This window comes from Schistocerca serialis, chromosome 5 (genome assembly GCF_023864345.2).
Source record: "Schistocerca serialis cubense isolate TAMUIC-IGC-003099 chromosome 5, iqSchSeri2.2, whole genome shotgun sequence".
Lineage (NCBI taxonomy): Eukaryota > Metazoa > Arthropoda > Insecta > Orthoptera > Acrididae > Schistocerca > Schistocerca serialis.
In genome coordinates this window covers 414,468,611-414,474,610 of record NC_064642.1, presented here as the reverse complement: position 1 = coordinate 414,474,610, position 6,000 = coordinate 414,468,611, and positions in this window count along the sequence as shown.

Below are 6,000 nucleotides of genomic sequence, written 5' to 3'. Positions count from 1 at the left end.
CTGTCTAGCAACTCTGTAACGCCCTCGCGCTGACTAAACGACGCTGCGACGAAACGCACTGGTCTTCGTTGGATCTTCTCTATCTGTGCTACTAGTCCCGTCTGCTAAGGATAACAGAGTGATGAACAGTACTCAACATTCGGTCGAACAAGCGTTTTGTAAGCCACTTTCTTCGTGGATGAGTTACTTTTCTTGAACATCCTTCTTATGAATCTTAGTCTAGGAACTGTTTTTCCTACTATTTGTTTTAAGAGGTCATTCCACTTACGGTCGCTCCCGATGGGTACTCCTTGATATTTCACGGTACTTAACTGTTTCGAGCAATTTGTCATCAATACTGTAATTGTACAGGAGTGCATGTCTTCTCCATGCACGCACAGTATGTTACATTTATTTACGTTCAGTGTCAGCTGCCAGTCCCTGCACCATTCATCAATCCGCTGCAACTATGGAGGCGAATAGGTTCCACAAATTAGAAGAAAAATTACAAAAATGTCATTAACTGGGGAAACTACAGGCTGTTCCAAAATGATACTACAACTACGATCACGCATATTTCATAAACAGGGACAAGTAGGAAGGTGCGGAATATGTTCACGCGCGCCTAAAGTTCTAGTAGCCGTTTAACAAGACTTCAATGTGTGCGACATCTGTAGCAAGCAGGATATCTCAGCGATTTTCCAGTTTCTCCCATACCCGGCCCAGATCTCCACACCCTGTCGGTTTACCTTCCAGGACACATCAAAGCAAGCTTCGTTCTTGAACACCATACGTTTTAGATAGTCTGGGTCATCCTCGATGTGACTCAGAACCTCAATTAATAATACGTTAATAATACCTACTGTGATTTGCATAGTCACTTATTGATCGTGTGCTTTTAGTACAGAGTTCCATATGGTAGCGACTGACTATTCAATGGCACAGTTCATAGCCACACATTGCGTTTGGTTCATGATACGTGCTGTTGCAAATAAGGTGGTGGAAACATGGACTGCCGTCCTGGTGGTCACATGTCTCTTCTCAAAGTCTTCCTTTGTCCATGTTCGTTCAATCGTGGCACCTGTGCTGTAAAATTCTGGAGGTATGTCTTCTCTTTTTTCCTTCAATGTTTTTATTGGACATTCCGAAGTAATGGTGCGGGGTAACACCAGGTTTGTCCGTAGATCTTCAATGAAGAAGGATTCCCTCTGCAGCAGATATACGAGTCTGGATCGTGTTGCTCTGGACATTCCGATTGCTTTCTTTACATAGGTCGCTCTCACTCTTTTTAGTGTCATTAGATTCTTCATTATGAGATGTGGTCTATTCGGGGTATTCTTACAATTTCATCCGCTGTAAGTATAAATAACAGAGGACGTAGTGGGTCTCCGTCTCCGTTTTGAGTATCAGCTGTGGCAAGGAGAAGCTATCTGAGATCCTTATTTCGTTCCGTTGCAGTACTGCAGTTATGATTCGTGTTCATATGTGACAAAATAAAACACCTGCAGCCGTCCTAATGATTTTATTTTACTTTGTTGAGGCAATACTATCATGTGGTAATTTTGTGCAGCATTACTGTAAAAGCAACATAATCAGTTTTAATGCCAGTTATTTTATACAGGATGTTCCAAAATAATCTTTACAAATTTGATCGTGTACATTTCAGAAATGGAAATAGGTAGAAACGCGAAGTTTGCGGAATAATTTTCAACACACCTAAAGCTTTCTTTTTTTTCAGGTTAGTCACTGACGAAAATCGCCACGCCTCGGCGGATAGCACAGCGTATGGAACGGTTCATAAAGACCATATCTGCATCCAGGTAGAGTGTAACATCCGGGCACGTTACAGAAGCACACCACCATCACGTCTGACCATCAGACAGTGCTAGAAGAGGTTCTACGAACCCGGAAGTGTCATAAAGAGGACGAGTTCTGGGCGCCCGAGAACGGATGATGCAGATGTGGAAAGGGTGCAACAGGCATTTATCCCAATCCCAGACAAATCAGTACGTTAAGCGTCTCGATAATTACAGCTACCACCAACAACGGTGTGCAGGGAGTTACACAAGAGACTGAAGCTTCATGTTCATAAGGTGCAACTGCTGCGTACAGTTCAACCGTATGACAGGCCAAGGCGCGTAGCATTTGCAATTGACTTTGCTACAGGGATATGACATAGCAATAGTAACAGTAACATTTTAATCCGAAAACTGGCACTCATCTACAAGCAAATCAAGGCGACAGAGAAACACCCGTGGTAGGAATAACTATCCTGATGAAACCTGAACTGACACCAATAACTGCAACTATCAAACAGGAACATACACTCCTTATAGAAACGAAACACATTAAATAATATCAGCGTACTTCCAACCGAAGAAAACAACCACTGACATAACAGATGAAATATGTCAGCTGATAACTCAGAGCAAACATGATAAACGACTAATTATTGCCAGAGACTTAAACTTCAGAATGGATATACACAACTACAAAGCATAAATAATAATGAAAAAGCAGCCGGAAGAAGTCTTTATCCTATCAAACAATCCCAACAGATCTACATATATTTCCCACAACGGCAGAGGCACACTAGATACCGCATTCGTAAGAGGGCCAACCAGGGGCAATATAACCCCTCTCTGGACTGCTAACCACACACCATATCGGAAACGTATCTTTCTGGAAATATATACCCAAGGAAAGTGGCGAAAAACATAAGAAAGTGAGGAACAAGCACCTCCGAGAACAACAGATATCGCAAAACTGTAAGCAAAATCAGAAAATATAAAACATAATGAAATGCTAATAGACAACACGAGGCTAGAGAAAGCAACAGAAGCATTAGGACAAGACCTACGACAAGTCGCCAATCCCAGGAACAAAAGAAGAGCAAAAAATGGTTCGACACGGATTGCTGTAGGCCAAGAAATGATGTACTAGAAGGCCTACACCAACTAAAACGGTGTGCATAGAACCCTGCACTCCTCAGAACACACAACGAAAAACGATATATCTATAAGAAAACTCTAAAAGAAAAGAAGAGAATATTCTGGGAAAGATAAAGAAAGAAACAAATGGAGCAAGACACAAGAAACCCGTATACTACGCTACGTCCCAGAAAACGAGCGGAAATACATTACAACAGCATGAACCATACTGAACAAGAAGGGACTAAGAGGCAGACCAGAGGGCAAACACTGCCACAAGCAGTTACGGAGTGAGTCCCGTTGGCTACAGAAGAGTTCAAAGGTGTTATTAACAGCACCGAGAACAAAAAAGCTGCAGGCGCTGACAGACTGTATAGCGAATATTTAAAAGACACAGCCAAATACTAACGCCAACGAGGACAAAACAGTGCGTAGCAGTAGCCTCCATTCCAGAAAAGTGGAGACTATAAATAATAAAAGTGCTATATAAAAGGGAAGGAGACCCCAACGACCCTAGTAAATACAGAGACGCAGCACTAGAAAACTTACGTTTCAAAATATTCACAAAACAATAACCGAAAGAATAAAGTAAACAATAGAAGAACACCTACCCATACGCTAAATGGGATCCGGAAACTCATATCAATATCAACAGAACTCCTACTAAAGAGCATATTGGAAGTACTTAAAGAGAGAGAAAAGTTTTATGTCGTACTTATACTCGTAGAATTAAAAAAAGCCTTTGACTTTATAAACATAAAGCTAAAGACAAAGAAAAATGAAGGAAACCTTAAGTGAAAACAACATATGAACAACAAGTTTTTGTATGTCCATCGTTTTGGCAGAAGGTCTCTGGGACGACGGCCGTTTACTATTGTGACAAAATAAAACACCTACAGCCGTCCTTATGATTTTATTTTATTTCGTTGCCACCGTTGTTGGTGGTAGCTGTAACTATCGAGATGCTTAAAGTATTGATTTGGCTGGGATTGGGATAAATGCCTGTTGCACCCTTTCCACATCTGTATCATCCGTTCTCGACCGCCCAGAACTCATCGTCTTTATGACACTTCCGGATTCGTGGAACCTCTTGTAGCACTGTCTGATGGTCGGACGTGATGGTGGTGTGCTTCTGTAAAGTGTCTGGACGTTACACTCGACCTGGTTGCAGATATGGTCTTTATGAACCGTTCCATACTCTGTGCTATCCACCGAGGCGTGGCGATTTTCGTCAGTAACTAATCTGAAAAAAAAAGAAAGCTCTAGGTGCGTGTGAAAATTATGACGCAAACTGCACGTTTCTACCTATTTCCATTTCTGAAATGTACATGATCAAATTTGTAAAGATCATTTTGGAACATCCTGTATAAAATAATTGGCATTAAAATTGATTATGTTGCTTTTACAGTAATGCTGCACAAAATTACCACATAATAATATGGGACCAGCAGTCTGTTTGCATCATCTGTACACACTTTCAGCAGACAACTGTGTGTTCGACAGTAGTGTCTGAGGTATCATTTACCGGAGCAATGGCCAAAATTTGCTACTGTGTGTTCAGATAATAAGAATACGAACCAGTGTAAATTATAGGGTACACTGGCTGTAAAAAGCCAGATACTCTTGAGATACTCTCAAGCATTGCGCACAGTACCTTCCCAGAGGAGCATCTTCGCTGCCTCTCCAGCGTGCGGCCGAGAATTGTCATGAAGAAGGAACTGCACGACAGTTGTGTTATGTGGGCTGCATGGAGTCAGGCAAAATCTGTCACCAGGCCCTCATACTATATTCTAGGCATTTTTATGTGCTCACTGTGCACTCAGGACTGAAAACAGCGACGTGATGCGATCAAAGGACATACTAGAGACACTGCCCAACACATCTGTGCATAGCTGCATCAGATTTTCACAGCGGTTTCCATTTCGCAACCAATCGGAACTTACTCTCTGAATAGTCCACGTATTTTGTCAATTATTTTTATATTAAAATAAATTAATTATTCTGCATTATAAAGCACTTTCACAAAATGTAACATTGTTTGAAACAATTTTGTATGTGGGCAACAGTACAGTCTTCTCTTCATGTTGTCAATGTTACAAGTTAGAGATAAAAGCTGCATAAGTTTGCAGAGTACGCCGTTAGGGCAAACAATCTTGTTTCTTCTGTTCACTCAAAGGAAATGGTCTCGAATATGCTTCAAGTAATGGGACAAGCTCTCTTTTATTTCTAGTTGTGATCTGAATTTCAGATAAATCAGACTGATCATAAGAGTACTTACAGCTGAATCAAGAAGATTTTGATTTATTAAGTCTTAAAATTTTGATTCTGGAAATCTTCGTTATCTTTCAAAATCTTAGCACAACCCTTTTCTCCACTGAGTCGTTTTCTTTGCATTTTAAATTGTTTTTCTAGTACCGAATGATCGGCATCACCTTTATTCTGCGTGTATCCACAGATCAAGAATTTTAGAGTTACTCTGTTTATTTTTAGTGTCTTTATGGCATGTATGAATAATAAAATAATGTATTTATTTTCATTTTGTCCACTGCAGTTATCCACAGGCAAGTGCCCATCTCATTTGAACCGCACTGACCCTCATATTGCCGCGTGGGATTAGCCGAGCGGTCTGAGGCGCTGCAGTCATGGACTGTGCGGCTGGTCCCGGCGGAGGTTCGAGTCCTCCATCGAGCATGGGAGTGTGTGTTTGTCCTTAGGATAATTTAGGTTAAGTAGTGTGTAAGCTTAGGGACTGATGACCTTAGCAGTTGAGTCCCATAAGATTTCACACACATTTTGACATTTGACCCTCATATTCACTACAAACGTAGCATTCTAAAATATCACTACCCAGCTGACAAATAGTAAAGTTATAATAATTAATCTTTTATTTGTAGTGAAATAGAGAGGTTACACCTGTAGGACACAGCATTACGGCCTGGAGATCGATACTTAACACCATGAAATCGTTATTAATTTGATGTTCATCATGATCTTTGGCTTGATGACTTAAAACCTTCTCTCTTTCATGTTCATGGAACTTCGCTGTCAGTACTGCATTGTCTGGTGCATTTTTGTGCACTCTTCTTTCGGT